Source organism: Danio rerio, chromosome 4 (assembly GCF_049306965.1).
Source record: "Danio rerio strain Tuebingen ecotype United States chromosome 4, GRCz12tu, whole genome shotgun sequence".
NCBI classification, from domain to species: domain Eukaryota; kingdom Metazoa; phylum Chordata; class Actinopteri; order Cypriniformes; family Danionidae; genus Danio; species Danio rerio.
Window position 1 is genome coordinate 15,110,050 of NC_133179.1, and position 17,415 is coordinate 15,127,464.

General features: G+C 35.4%; 1 protein-coding gene across 3 annotated transcripts in view; it reads right to left on the bottom strand.

Annotated features, from left to right (window-relative positions):
- The window catches only part of plxnb2a.1 (plexin b2a, tandem duplicate 1), a 175,349-nt gene that overhangs the window by 78,454 nt on the left and 79,480 nt on the right, over window positions 1–17,415 (bottom strand). For all 3 annotated transcript variants that reach the window (XM_009300284.4, XM_009300283.4, XM_073946285.1), the window contains one exon: window positions 3,859–3,949. The gene's annotated coding sequence lies outside the window, so the exon portion shown is untranslated. The remainder of the gene's footprint in view (window positions 1–3,858; window positions 3,950–17,415) is intronic.

Here is a 17,415-nt window from a genome sequence, read left to right on the forward strand (position 1 = left end):
TTTATGAAATTCTTCAGCAGGATAGCACTCCTTCATATACTTCAGCCTCCACATTAAAGTTTCTGAAAGCAAAGAAGGTCCATGTGCTAAAGGATTGGCAAGCCCAGTCACCAGATATGAACATTGTTGAGCATGTCTGGAGTAAGATGGAGTAGGCATTGAAGATGAATTCAAAGAATCTTGATGAACTCTGGAAGTCCTTCAAGAATGATTTCTTTGCCAATCCAGATGATTTTAACAACTATAATTGTTTTCTGTTCAATCCACTTAAATTTGTAAAAACGCAGAAGTTAACTTGATCGATTTTTGTTGGGACAACATGAAGAAATTGTGTGAATCCCAGCATTTTTTTCCAGTGTACAATGTCACAAAGCAAGAAATGGCTAATAGTGCCCGGTAAGTGTTCAACTTTCCAAACACCATTTAAACATAATATCACACAAACACACACACAGACACACGTCTTGGGTTTAATCACCTAGCAAAAAAAACAAAACAAACGCATACACACACACTTATTATAATAGAGACGTGACTGACAGGAGCTATTAATCACTGTCAGCGAATGAGGCAAATACCGCATTGAGGGTTTATGAAAAATGGTTTGTGATAGCAGAGCAACGTTTTCCAAGGTCTCGCTCTCTCTTTATGTACGTGGAGCTAATATTTTCTTTCAGTAATAGGAACTTAGTGTCCACCGTTCTTGCTTAATAACCGGCAAAAAAAAAAAGAAAAGAAAAAAAACGAGGCGTCGGGATCTTATAGTGAAATCAAGTGCAGCTTGTAATCTGCCTTGCAATCAGAATTTCCTCACCACCGCATGAAAAAGAGCAGACTGCTGCAGGCTCCAATATTAATGCAATAAGGTAAGGGTGGAAAGACAGAGTGTGCGCTTCTTTTCTGGTTTCAGGTTTCATTGACCTTATTTGTACAAAAAAATAAAAGGAGCACAGAACCGATCCTTTATTGAAGGACAACAGGTCGAGGCAGCCAATAACAGACGTGAGTCAAAGGTAGGAGATCAGGGAGTGGCCGGAAAAACGGTCAAGACAATCCTATGAGAAATTATCTTCTTTATTACACTTTTTTTTTTTCCCCTTCACCTAACATTTATGAAAGCTTTTTATCCTGTTAAATGACTCTTAAATGGTGAAACATAATCAACTAGGTGGGTTTTGTGAACAATTATCTGATTAACTGGCCTTTATGCTGTGTGATTCATGAGATGTGGAAAACATGAATGGAATTGTAAAATCAAGTTGTTTCCATCCACCTATATTTATGCGCATTTTGGAGATGCGCATAAAAAACTGGTTGATGGAAATGCCAAGATGCGCATCAATTTTGAACATAACTGAGGAGGATAAACTTTTGATTCGATAAGAAAAGATGCACTTAAACTGCGATGCAAACACTTTTACCAAACAAATTCCAGTGTGCACATTAAAAAAAGATCATGTTATTTTGTTATAAAAGGTCATGTGATGATAAAAATATGTGCGCATGGATAAATCAGCAGGCTGAGTATATTGTAAAACATCTGAAATGCTGTTTTGATCATTCTAAAACATCTTAACCGTTTCAGTATTAGTGTAGTTATATTATCAATGACCTCCAGAATCAAGAACATCTGTGCTCCGTGTCTCACACCTTCAAACGCCATTGCACATTCACTGCGTGTCAGGATTGTCTTCTGAGGTGCAAGTCATTTAATAAACTAAGAAAAGATTCATGCAGCTTCTCTTAACGCAGCAAATTCCATTATTACTGTTGATACTGTATTTGGCGCCAGTTCATCAAGAAGTAATGATTTTGTTTGATTTGACTTGTTGGATGGAAACAGTGCTTTATTCTTTTATGCAATAATCCAGTTTTGTGCATAAAGTTAATTTACATTTTTGGATGGAAACATAGCTATAGAAACACTTAACATCACAAAATTGGGCTATGATTATATATGAAAAATTAGAGATATGGTGAAAACTCACAAACTAAAGTGTTTTCATGACATACTGTCAAAATAAAAGTTTGGTTTAACCTAAAACAAATGACTTCTGTTAAATTGTGATTCTTTTTTTCTTCAGATTTTCTTCCAGGATTCTTGTATGGATTGCTACAATTTTAAAGATGGTGAGCCGAGAGGAAGGAGAGTAACATTAATTTTGAGTAAAACACATAAGCAAACACTTGATATCAACAAGTGAGGGACAAAATACCAACTTTCCAAACTAAATGCAACATCAAAATGTCAACACGTGAAACAATTGCTTGCTATTAGTGATGTTTTGTTTGTCAAACTCACTTGATTAACTTAAAATTTCCCTTTCTTGAGAAAGTCAATTTCTTTCAAAAAGAAAAAATATATACAAGCAATTTCAAACAAATGTCAACCTTGCCATAAAAAAACTAGATTTTCACCAACATAGTGAAACCATTTCTACATTTTTAGTGTAAGCAAGTATTTTACAGTACTTCAAAAATCATTGTTTTCAAACTATTATAATTGATTGACCAAAGTCACACAAGTGCCAATTTCACATGATTAACATGCATAATGGAGAGGTATTATATAAGGAAGTTTTTCCCTTATAAATGAATCAAATCTTATAAAATCAATCAGGTAACACTTTATTTTGATTGTCCATTTGAGTATTAGTAGACTGTCTGCTTAACTGATACCAATGCTAAACAGACACTTAACTGACTATAAGAAACTTTGCAAGTACATGTCTTACACTAACCCCTAACCCCAACCTAACAGTCTACTTATAACCTAATGAGAATTAATTGGCATGTAGATGCAATGAAACCTATATTCAACAAACGGACCATCAAAATAAAGTGTGAAAATCAATAATTTTTGTTTTATACACAGCCAACTCTTATCCTTTTTTGATTAGCATCATTTCTTTTGGGTTGTGCAGTTTAAGTCACAGAATTTCTACAAAGTATGTTATATAATGTAAACTCACTAACTTTTTAGGTCACATTTTTTAGGTGTATTTTCCCCATTTAAAATCTACAAAAATGTTCACAGCTTGATATTTTTCTGACCCCTTAACTCCGTGGTTAGCAGATTTGGAAAATATAAACAGATGTTTCAATATAATGTTAACACACACTTTCTAAGTGACTTAATGTTTAGAGATCTTCCTGCAAATGTCACATGCTTAACGCTGGAATTGCTAACAACTTGTATTAGCATTATACCATTTTGCTCGACATTATCTAAATATTACAGCGAGGTTAAATGTTTAATCATTTAAAAAATAACTAAGCATTAAATGATGAACTCTAATCATGTGGTAAAAATAGTATATACAGTTCAATTACAGACATAGAGTGCATTGAATATCGATTAATGTTAGTATAAAAGAAAATCTTTAATAGCGCTACATCCTATATATTTCCAATATGATGAGCTTCACAACTTTTTATTCTAGACAAGTCATCTTAAAAACATAAGATCCATACACCTTGATGCACATGCAAAACAACTTTCAACTATACTGCACAAAACCATTACAGTCCTTACACGTTTCTCACAGCAGGTGAATTAAGTTAAACTGAAATGTATTCCTGAAGATGTTGAATGTGAAAGTGATTTTTCAGATGGACACAGCAGTGACTCTTTAAAAGATGTCTCTTTAAACTTCTCTGCAAGAGTTTACAGCACTGACAGTCTAAAGCACAGCAAGCTGTCAGCACGCCAGAACCCTTCTGCAAAGTCGCATCTCCGTATTTATCCCTTTTAAAGCTCGACATATTAAAGAATTTAGAAACAAAATGTGGATAAACCAGACCATCCCTACTCCTCACTGCCAAACACAGCCCTAGATCTCCGTATTTGCCACTTACTTTTTGACTTTCCCCCTCTCTCTCGCTCTCTCTCTGCCCTCCTCCTCCTCTTGTGTTTCCGCTGATCCTCTTGAGAACTGCTGCAGACACACTACAAGAAAGAAAGAGAGAATAAAGGCCATTATTACAATGGAAGGGATAGAAAAGCACAGGCACACACACACAAAAACCCCAATAAGCACATTCCTAATTCAGTGCCACACACTCAGACAAGGCCAAAGTCAATTATGGCTCGGTTTAGCCCATTCTGCAACCCAATTCAATTATTTAAAAGCTACGTTTGTGATGAAACCTATGAGAGAATTAAAAAGCCATAATTTGGACTGCAATTGACTGGGATTTTGGTTTAAACGAGAGCTGCTCGATTATAAATAAACTGTGAAGGTTTGTTTTTATTTTTTTTAACAAAGACTGTGATTCTCCCACTATAATTTTAAAACTGACAACAAAACAAAAAAACCTGCAATTTACTAGAGGTTTTGAGCAGATGTTAACTGCTGTAGTCTTTAAAAAAAGAAATTAAATACTTAAGAAATGCATTTAAATTATTGATTTTGAACAATTAAAAATTATGGATTAAAATTTCACTGGTTTTATTACTTTAAATTACTGAATGGTCTAATATTTATGAACAAGTCTCTGGAACTCAAACTCCAAGAACTCCTTTGTTTCATTCCTGGATGAATCAGAATTTCTGAACAAATCTCATGAATAATCCAATGACTTATAAACACTTCACTTGTTTACTGAATGAAGCAGAGTTTTTGAATAAAGTATTTAATGAAAAAAAAAATAAACATTTAAAATTCTCAATTGTTTAATTACTTAATGAATTGGCTTTTAAATGAATCTATTGAATGAATGATGACTCAATGACTGACTCAAAGAATTCAGTTGTTTGAGTATTGGATGAACCAACAGTTTTAAAGCTAATTTCTTCAACAAACGCGTTTCATTGCTGAGAGAATCAGAGTTTGTGAATGAATCCATAATAATGTTTCAATGACTGACTCAAAGATTTCGTTTCAGTGTTGGAAGATCCAGCATTTTGTAACTAATTTCTTCAATAAATGTTTCAGATGTTTAAAAAGCACTTCACTTGTTTTATTACTGAAAGAATCAGAGTTTGTGAATGAATCTATTTAGTTAATGATTGACTCAAAAAGTTAAGTCGTTTCAGTATTGGATGAACCAGCGTTTTTTAAAATAACTTCTTCGATAAAACTTTCAAATGTTTCACAAAAACGTAAATCGTTTCATAACTTAATGAATCAGCTTTTGAATGAATCTACTGAATTATTTATTCAATGATTAACTCAAAGACTTCAGTTGTTATTGTTGGTATTGTATGAACCAGCATTTTTCCAACTAATTTCTTCAACAAATGTTTTAAATATTTCACAAGCACTTCACTTGTTTCATTACTGAATGAATCAGAGTTTGTGAATGAATCCATTGAATTAATGACTAAACGACTGACTTAAAGTCTTTAGTTGTTTGAGTGTTGGATGAACAAGGCTTTTTTAACTAGTTTTGTCAATAAACTCTTCAAATGTTTCACAAAAACTTAAATTGTTTCATGACTTAATGAATCAGCTTTTGAATGAATCTATTGAATGAATGATTTAAAGACTCAAAGAATTCAGTTGTTTGAGAGTGTTGGATAAACCAGCATTTTAAAAATTACATCTTCAATTAATGTTGTAAATGTTTCAAAAACATTTCAATTGTTTCGTTAATAAATGAATTAGAGTTTGTGAATAAATCTATTGAATTAATAACTAAACGACTGACTCAAAGTCTTCAGTTGTTTGAGTGTTGGATGAACAAGGCTTTTTTAACTAGTTTTGTCAATAAACTCTTCAAATGTTTCACAAACACTTCACTTGTTTGATCACTGGACGAATCATTTTTTGTAAACAAATCTCTTGAAGCAATGATTAAATGCCACAAACTGACTTGGCATAATTGATGCAAGGTGATTTACTCCTTATTGATTGCTACTCCAGGATTTCTATTCAACAGTTGCAAACAACTCTCATATCAGTACTTCTGTAATTATCTGTCACAGAATTGAGAACACTGTGTTGTGGAAAAGCTACAAGTGATTTCAAAACTACACAAAAGATGGACAAATGATCACAGATTTAATTATGGCTTCCAATTTTATAACAGTTAATCATACTTTAAACCACTGACTATTGAAAATAAAGTGAATGTGGTCAAGCACTGGGTGTGTCGTCAACGAGTGAGTAATGCTAGAATAATGATTTAGCATATCCATGAGTTTGAATGTGTGTATATGCGGGCTGTATCACATGCACTAGGAACTTTGATTGGGCATGGCCTATTTTCCCAACAGTGGGTGTCGCAAACAGCAAAGAACAACAGAAAAGCCTTCAGACCCCGGCTAGATCAAGGCTGCAGCAAAGTGAGCCTAATAAAGCATAAAGCGTAACCAATACAATACCGAACTCCAGATGTCAAAACACTACAAACAAGTCGATACTAAAAGAAAAAAAAGGATCAGACTCAATTTGCTATCAGACTCTTTGTGGTCAGGCCATCTGAGAGGAAAATATTGGTGTGCGACTGTTACGAAAATGACAGTAATCTCCAGCAAGAGTGGAATGGCCGGCTTTAACCCGGAGAGATTGCGGTTTACAGATGAACAAGGTGATGAGGGTAAACGACAGACATGTTTCATTAGTGTTAACGTCACAGATGAAGAGTCCCTGAAGAGTCTTAAGAGTCCACACTTACACACTCCAGCTCAGTCTCTGCATGCATCAGTGAAAGAGCATTTATGCGTGTCTGCAGACTCACACACCTGTCTGTCTTGCGAACACTGTGGTAATAAGATGAGCTCACAGACGGCAACTCCTCTGAATCACCTACAATGATCTCAATCCAGTACTAGTGTACTGGGAACTGTCTGGAATAGTTGGTGTGTTGACTAATTTTCTTTTTTAAAAGTATGCTGTAATGTTAAAACATAACCTCAACCTCATGTGAGAGACATTGTTTAACTCTTTCGCCACAAGCCATTATTCATCTTTAATGATTTTTCACCTAAATTTGATGAAATTTTCTGCTTCGAATATATGAGCATATTGTACATCATAATACAGGACCAAGCCTCCACTTATAAACAAACTAAACCATTTTATTCTATCTACATGTGTTCATGTTTGATCCCCACTTAAATGGGCTTATTTTACCGTAATACACCTAAAATATGGACTGCTGTAAAAATTCATCAATGGTGGAGAAGTGCTGTCTCTTAAATGACGATATATCATTATTGTCAGAAGATTTAACGAAACAGAAGTACTCAGAGGAGCAATAACCATTTTGTAATAATTAGTAATAATACCCTTTCACAAACAATTTAAGGATTCATTTATAATATAAAACAGGATAAATTAATCTTTAAATTATGTTATTCTTTTAACAAAATTAAAATGCATATTAATGTAAACAATTCTAAAGTCATAATTAAATTATGTAATATTGTAATAACAATAAAAATGCATATTAATATAAACAATTGAAAGTACATGTGCAGTGTTGCATTGCGTGTCAGTATTGTCTTCTAAGGCCCAATTCGTTTATTAAATGAAGAAAAGATTTGCGCAGCAATTTACATTTTTATTTTGTTGATATTAGGCGCCAGTTAATCAGGAAGTGACTATTTTGTTCTCTTTGACTCGTTGAATGAAATAGGTTAACGATAATCCACTTCAAAAATGTAAGTCTCCGGCCAGCTATTGGTTCTGATTCTGACTGTCTGTAGTGATGACGGGCGATTTGAGAATGAATCATTTGTTTAACCCGAATCTTCTAAGTGAACCAGTCGAATCAGTTAAATTGAACTGAGTGGTCGTGAAACGGTTTGTGTCTTCAGTAGGTACTGAATAAATCCTCCGACTCAAAATAAACCAATATCATGAATTACTAGAACAGTACACTGACTTGTCTGCTGTGAAAAAACAGACCTGATAATGAAGATGAGTGTGAGCCAACTGTGTGCGATTCAACCTGACTAAGGTCATTTTTATTCCGCAATAAATTTTTGAAAATCCAATTAAGCAAGGTAAAAAGTAACTCATGTTACATTTTTTTTTAAAGTAACTCAAATAATACAACTTGTTTTTAAAGGAAATATGCTTCTTTACTCATTACTTTAAAAAAAGTAATATTACGTAATGCACGTTACTTATAACGCGTTACCCCAACACTGTGTAATAATTAAATTTTTACACTGTAAAACTGCATTACTAACATTATTAAGATCAAATGCATACTATAAAATTCATAACAATTTATTAACTAGTAATGTATACAATATATTTATACACTGTAAAACCCAAAAAGTTAAGGCAACTCAAAGCGTTTGAGGAAACCGATTGAGTTAAACTAATTCTATATGAGTACTGTGAACTTATTCCATTTAAGGTAAAATAGTGAGGTATTTAACTAACTTATTACCTTCAACACCGAGTTCAAAACTATTTTCAAATGAGTAGAATAAACTTTCAGTAAATGAGTTAACTACGCTCATTTCATTTGATAAAGTTGACTGTTGGGTTTTAACAGTGTAATATTACTGATTTTACACTTCATCTACATCATCTTCTCTCAACATCATCTCATCAGAATGTGTGTGACCATTCATTCTGATGTTTTTCACATATGGAGCGCTTGCTCTGGGCTGTTTGATGATTTCAGAGGCTCGGTGTCAGGGGTCAGAGGGATTTGGGTGTGGGCAGAGAGGTGGGCTTCACGCTCCATTTCACCGTCATGATCCCAGTGCATGTTCTCATTCAGTGTTTCAGTGCGTCTATGTTGCCAACCACCAGAACTTTTTGGCTTGTCTCTAAACTCGGCAATGAGAAGCAGATGTGTGCAGTCGTGTTGCTGAATTCTGATCCCTTTCTGTCGCTTTCCTTCTCAATCACACGCACATACAGTACATGCACACACAGGTTCATGGCCACAAGGCAAGTCTTTTGTTTCTTCTCCAGCCAATCTGTATCACCCGATCTCCGCATGTAGACAAAATACACACACACACACAAGTGCTTTTATCAACAAACAGCAGAAAGTCCAAAAGGGGGTTTTCCATCAACTAAGTGTTGAGGTATTTAAGACCCAGCAAGTCAGAAAAAAACCTTTGTGAGGAACAAAGTCTGTCTGTAATCAGGCATAAATCGTTCAGAATTGGTTCAAAACTTCGAAAGCATGACGTGCCAGAACCTGAAGGTTCCTAAAAATATTTTCCAGAAGGAAACGGAGAGCTGTTTCAGTAATCTGTCCCGCAGCAAGAGCCGGTCCGCTCCTTGTGCACAACACAACATCGTTCCAAAACCCACTGAAAAGCTGGCAAAAACTTCAAAAACTGCAGTTACCACTTATTAAACACACACACCGCAACCGCACAGCGCTGATCGACAGATGAAAGAAACGTCAGGGTCGGAAGTTAAAAATGCAGATCCTTTGCTGGCATTCCCTCGTACCGAGCATCAATCCATCCAGAACCAGAGGGAGGAGAAAGAGCTGAATTGCGCTGAATGAGGGTGAGTATGAGGTGAAGCTGGTAAGATCTGCAGCCAGAATGCATTTCGGAGACTCTGGGAAACTTTACGGCTGGAAGTAATGCCATACACACACACACACACACACACACACACACACACACACACACACACACACACACACACACACACAAGCACACACAAAGAGTCAAAACACTCAAACTCTGTCTGGAAGCGACCACAGAACCACAGGTTGACCTTTATGATGAAGAACACACACACAGAAACTTGGTCTGTAAGCAATTGTGGACCACCAGACGCTCTTTATAAACACACATATGCATAAAACACACAACAGAGATTTACGTTGACTCTGGAAGCACTGACGGAGCCACTAAAGTCTGTGATTAGACACACGCTCACACTGGGTGCAAGTGAGTATAAACTGGGCAGGGCAGCAGAAGCTAATATTGCGAATGACAGCATCAACACAATACTGCCAACGAGCTTGAGCTTCAGACCCTCGCATTCACTGAATTCCAGACATTTTTCAAAACAGGACTTTGACCTTTTGTGAGAGACCTCTGACCTGTCAGAGTATACGGTTACCATTTTTCCACTAGCATTTTATTTAGAGCTAAAGAAAGTGTGTTTGCATATATGGACGGATGTAGAAGATATGAATGATTAAACAATGAATGAATGATAGATTAAATAGAATGATAGACAAAACAATGGACAGTAGGACAGACAGACAGATGATAGAAGTGAACAGAACAACAGATGGATAGAATAATAGAATACCAGATCTATGGATAGATGGATGAATAATATACAAACATGATAACAGAGTAGAATTATAGGTAGAATCAAAGAACTATGGATGGACAGATGAATGATAGAAGGAATGACAAAGAATAGAATGATATGGATGGATGGAATGACGGATGGATGGATCGATGGATGGAATGACTGATCGTTAAGATAGATGGAATGACGCAGCGATGAATGGATGGAATGACGGATCGTTAGATGTATGCATGGATGGAGTGAAGGACGCGATAGATGGATGGAATGAAAGATCGATAGAGGGATAGATGAATAGAATGACGGATCGATGAATGGATAGAATGAGGGATTGTTGGATGGATGGATGGATGGATGGATGGATGGATGGATGGATGGATGGATGGATGGATGGATGGATGGATGGATGGATGGATGAATGAAATGACGATTGGAGGAATGGATGGATGGATGGATGGATGGATGGATGGATGGATGGATGGATGGATGGATGGATGAACTGATGGAATGACAAAGAACAGAATGGATGGGTTGACAGATTAAAATGGATGGATAGAATGACAAAGAATAGAATGGATAAATGGATGGATAGATGGAATTGCAAAGAATAGAATGGATGAATGGATGGAATGACAAAGAATAGAATGGATGAATGGATGGAATGACAAAGAATAGAATGGATGAATGGATGGAATGACAAAGAATAGAATGGATGGAATGGCAAAGAATAGAATGGATGGATAGATGGATGGAATGACAGAAAGAAAAGAATTTATGATAGATGGATGGATGGAATGACATGGGATGGATGGATGGATGGATGGATATATGGATGGATGTAATGATGGAATAATGCATAAATAGACTTAAGGATGGATCAATGCTCTTCCTTATTCTGTAAGAAATGTTTCCACACTAGCTAGTTTTACGATGCTAAAAACTCATTCTTTTAAGACTGCATTTTTAGATTCTTGATTATTCTACTGTGTTTATAATTTAGAACTTTGTTTACTTGTATTTTATGGCATGTTAGATTTCTCTGTTGTTGAAGGGATTTGGGTTTTAGAAAAGCGCATTAGAAAAAAAAATTATTATTATTATTATTATTATTATTGTTATCAATGGATGGATGGAATGACAAAGAATAGAATAGGCAGATGGATGCAATGACAAAGAATAGGATGGATGGATGGATGGATGACAGAAAGAACTGGATGGATGGATGGATTGACAGATGGATGGAAAGAATAGAGAACAACAGAAAGTAGCAAGAATACAAGATAAAAGATGCATAGAATGAGAGAATTGCAGAATGATAGGTGAATGAATGATAGGAGGGACAAACAGGAAAAGAGAGCGAGAGACAGACAAACAGATATCAAGTTGTTACAGAGACAGTTTTCCATCTCAAAAACATATTTTCTTCTATGGAAATAAACTGTTTCTGTCATCGGCACCTGAACCGTGTCTGTCATATAAGTGTCATATAAGAGCCTATTAACACAAATTCCTTCTTCAAAAAGCAATCTCAGTCTCTCTCATAAAGCACATCTTACAGCAGAGGAATGCAGAGGCCCATGAACCAAAAACCCGCCTCAAATACCATTAAAGAACTCTATGTTTCCTGCCTCAACTGGCAACTCCATATCTGGTGCTTTTTAGCTGCCAGGCACTCAAACTCTACTGTAGGCCACAAACACACGGAATCGCACAGACACACACACACATATACAAACATAGTGAAAAATGTGATACTGCCGCATAACTTCATGAAGCTACCGCATGGTTCACAGACTACGTTTTTTACAGGTGGGTGTGTGTGAGAATGCGATAACAGAGAGAAAACACACACACTGAGAAAATTCACAGACCCTGTTGACCTGTAAGGACACGACTGAGCTTGTAACAGCCGACGGCTTGCGGTATATCACTTTCATCAGACCATGTTTTCCAGTAAGCTAACCTAAACTTCCATAAAACAAGTTTTGCTGGAAACAAAAAAAGCAAGCATTCAGCAAGGGTAAGAATACATTCAAGCTGATTAAAAATGGCAGTAGTGTGGGAGTAGTAATAATTTTCATAATGTTACAAAAGATAAATTCCTAAATATATGTTCTAAAATAAAAGACTATAAAAAAATAAATAAATATAAATTTAAATATAAAATAAACAAAAATAAATAAATATAAAATTCTTTATTAATAAATAGATAAAAAATCATATAAAAATAAATAATATAAAAATAAATAGATACATAAATAAAATTATAAAAAAAATATTAATAAATCGATAAATAAAAATAAATAAATATAAAAATAAATAAATAAATCAATAAATAATCAAATATAAATAAATAAATAAATAAATCTAGAAATGAATAAATTAATATAAATAAATATAAAATAAATATAAAAATTAATAAATCAATACAAAACCAATAAGTAAATACATAAATAAATATAAAAATATATAAATAAATATCTATATAAATAAATAAATATAAATAAATAAAAAAGTAAATTAATAAACAAATAAATTAATTTATTAATATAAATAAATAAATATGAAATAAATAAATAAAACCATATAAAATAAATAAATAAATACATAAATAAACTAATAAATAAATAAATAAATAAAAATAAATAAATAAATAAATAATACATATAAAAATAAATTAATATAAATAAATAAAAAGGCACGCCAACAAGATCCTTTTTCTGAAAAGTGGAAAGAAACGTTTGATGTATATTTTGGAAATGAACATCATAAAACAACATTCTACTGACTAAGCACCCAACACACACATCAATAATAGGCACTGTTAATCCACAGAGAGCAGTTTAAGTGTGTGTGAATATGTGAGGGCGCAACTCCCATGGTAAAATATAAAAGCAAACTGGACGCATATGGGAACTGGGGCATTAAAGACTCCTATCAAGATATGCCATCAGAGACTGAGTGAGAGGGAGCGGGGAAAAAAAACACGATAGAGCGGGCCTGACTCCAATGATGCCCGCTTTCTCCCACACCCACTGCAAAGAGCTGGCAGCATCGCTCGGAAACCTGCTCCCATGGCAACAACAACCCAGAACCCGGCGACTCGACACGGTTTAACACAGGAGGACAACGAGCTCGAGACCTGTGACCGATGCCGAGAGAGTCAGCGTCTCCAACACCGACTGCAAATCCCACTTTTCAATATCGTTTGTGTGGAGATGTGGATAAGGAACAGTGCCTTATTGGAGGACGTTCAGAGACCAATTCCCAAAATAAAACGCTTGATGGTACCCATGGAAATGCTCCACGGTGGCAGAGAAAGCAATTTAATTTCATGGGAGAGACCGACAAACTGAAAATTGACAGGGAGAGGAGTTAGTAATAGTGTGTGTGTGTGCGTGCATACGTGTGTAAAAGGAATTATAGGGTTGCAAAAAAACATTTCACCATCCATTTCTTGTGAAATGGCAGCTGACAGCATTGACTAGGTGAGGCGTCTTTGGCTTTGTTTAAGCGGTGACATCAAACCATGGCTCACAGCACACGCTAACCACCATCCCCGCTCTGCTGTCATGCAATGGCAGGCCGCATACTATCTGTTAAACACATGTTCTCCTCACCACGCTTGTGAAAACGAGAGAATGAAACGTAAGAGAGAGAAATGTCAGCTGGCACCTTTCCCTGGCAGAAGCAGGCTGTGTTAAAGAGAGGGAAAAATATGTTGTAGAGAAGAATCTGACATTATTTCATCGCCTTCCAAATTTCCACGACTATCCTTCAATCTCTGGAATGTTCAACGGCTCTCGGATGTTCTCAGGAACTCTAAACTGTCTTCATTCGCATTGCTTTAGGAGACTTAGCAAAATGAGTCATAGTTATAAATATGAGTTAGAGTATTGGTTCTGCACTTCCCGGAGGTTAACAGCCGACAGAACAGTCAAAATACGCATGAATGTCTTCTGTGGAACACTAAACGAAACACGCATTCGGATTGCTTTAAAACATTTGAAATGTAGCAAACGAGTCAGTTTAAAATTTGAGAGCATTTTATTCTGTGATATATATTATGAATGTATGAATATTTTGAATAATAGTAACATTATTATGCAAATACATACATATATATATATATATATATATATATATATATATATATATATATATATATATATATATATATATATATGGATTCTGTAGTGGAGTGAATAAAATTTAATAAACATTCTATTAGCAAAGATAAGTTTAATGAAGAAAAAGATACTAATTAAATGAACAGTATTTAAATTTTTTTTTCAAAGTCATCGAACTATTCAAGTATGCAGTAATTGAATAAACAAATGTATAATAATACATTTTCGTTAGATGAATAATTCAATAAAATAATTATTTACTGTAGTTATTATTTTGTCAAAGTTACAAACGGTACAGTTGCTTATCCCTGAATGCTTTGAAACTCTCACAGTCACAGTTAAACAATTATAATACATACTCAATACTACATATACTTGTGATGTGACTATTGCGAATGATCACATGATGCGATATCGATGCTAAAACGATATGTTGTTCAGCCCTAGTGTTTAATTTTCATTTTAGCACAACACAGATCAGTTAATTAATTTTTTTTTAAACTGCATGAACATTCTTCGAAATCTCTAATTTCATGTTCTACCAAAAAAAAAAAAAAGGAGAGACCACACGCTATAAGGGTGAATAAATACCGTCTGGATTTTTATTTTTGGGAGGTGAACTGATCCTTTAAGGCTGGTTGATGTGGGAATTTGAAGCAGATGTGTTTTCATTTCCTGCATTCTATTTTCATTGGAAAGAATCATCTCAAGATCCTGATCGGGATCCAACACACACTCTCGGTCTTGCTTGACAGGTATGCATAAGTAGCAGGAAGATCAACAACTCGGAGAAAGTCTATTCCATCAGCAGGTACTCAATTTACTTTTGAAATGAGCTGGAAAGGAGTCATTTATTGGACTGATTGATTGAAACTTAAGAGTAGGCATGTTTAGACTACTGGCTAAAACAAACCAGCATTCAGAAGCGGTCTTTAAGCTTGTTTATTTTTAAATTGATGAAGCGGATATGTTTTTAGGGCAGCAATTTATGGAGGGAAAAAACATTAGCATCAACCAGTTAGCATTATTACCTAAAATAGCTCTTAACAGCAGCCTATTCTTGTAATCGTCCGAGTTTTAATCAATGAAACAGTTGTTTCTAAATGAGCAATGTCACATTTCCTGAGGCATCAAACATATTTAATGATATCATATGCTAGCATGAACCTCCCTCAGGCAATTAAGAGCTCAGAAATGCTGTTTGCAGATTAGTTTCAGATCAAAACTCCAAGTAGACAGTGTATTTGGCTATCTTCAACATCAATAAAGCCCTGCGAATGAAAAATCGCAACACATTCCAGCCCTCGAGACCCTTAACCCAGTAATTTTGCTTAAAAAGAATCTGATCCATGTCTGCGTAGAGTATGTAAACAAGTTAGGCTGGCCATGAGAACATTTCAGTCATATTTTAGGGCTGTTTAGTTTTACATATGAAATGAGCTGCCAGGACAAAGTCCAGAACAAAAAGAAACAAATCAATCTAGGGGGAAAAAAAGTGACGTTAAGTTATACAAACTCTGACCTTTTAGTTTATAAAGTAAACACTCAGAACTGCCGCTTGAACTAAAACAACACCGCCTATAATGGATTTCACATTGAACTCTTAACGTCTTACAAAATCGCTCTGTCGTTTCACCAGATCTCTGCGTGACTTTCCAGAAATGTCTACTCGGTAAGCCCATATGCTTCAAAAACACACACTCACAGATGGCCAATATGCAACAGAAGGGCTTGGTACTCTTTTCCCACAAACTATGTTCTGTTCCATCTGCCACCAAAAAAATAAGGTTTACAGGTGGCATGGTTTTCTTGCCAGCTCTATTTTAGATTGTGTTTGGTGAATGATCATGTCTGGTGTGGTAATGCCCTCTGAGCTTTCCTGTGGTGCAGAAACAAGCCTTCATCGTAATGATCATTTACACAGAACAGGCAGAAACTCTCTCTGTTTACTCGCGAGCTCTATGAATCTTTGATATTTGCAGAGAACACCCTTATCCCACATTTTTTTTTTCTTTTTTATAGTTGACAAACAGAACAAAGCAAACGCAGAATAATCCACCTTAAATATAGAAACAGGTATTCATTAGCGTAACCCGAGATCCACCAAAAGCAGGGTTTGAGTAAAGCTGAAAAAAGGAAAAATCCCTCATATATCAATGCATTTCTGTAGCAGCTATCAAACTAGACAGAAATATTTTTAGACTCGCAATACGAGTGATTTAATAAATCAATCTTTTTATTCCACCAATGTCATTAGTATAATCCAACCCAAAGTGTTCTATATGTAATAACACACACATACACTCACTGGCCACTTTATTAGGTACAGCTCTCCAAAATGCTCATTAACGCTAATTTCTAATCAGCCAATCACATGACAGCAACTCAATTCATTCAGGCATGTATACATGGTCGAAATGATCTGCTGCAGTTCAAACCGAATGGGGAAGAAAGGGGATTTAATTGACTCCGAACATGGCATGTTTGTTGGGTCCAGACGAGCTGGTCTGAGTATTTCAGAATCTGCAGATCTACTGGGATTTTTAAGCACAACCATCTCTAGGGTTTACAGAGAATGGTTGAAAAAAAAGTATCCAATGAGCAGCAGTTTTGTTGACCACTCGTTACAATCGAGGTGTGCAGAAGAGCATCTCTAAAGGCATAACCTTGAGGCAGAAGGCTACAGCAGCAGAAGACCACACCTGTAAGCTAAGAACAGGAAACTGAGGCTACAATTTGCACAAGCTCACCAAAATTGGACAATAGAAAATTGGAAAAATGTTGCCTGTCTGATTTCTGCTGCAACCTTTGTATGGTAGGGTCAGAATTTGAAAACATGAAAGCATGGATCCATCCTGCCTTGTATCAACAGTTCAGGCTGGTGGTGGTGTAATGGTGTGGGGATATTATCTTGGCACACTTTGGGCCCAATAATACCAACTGTGCATTGTGTCAAGTCAACGCCACAGCCTACCTGAGTATTGTTGCTGACCATGTCTATCACTTTATGACCACAGTGTATGCATCTTCTGATGGCTACTTCCAGCAGGATAACACACCATGTCATCAAGCGCAGATCATTT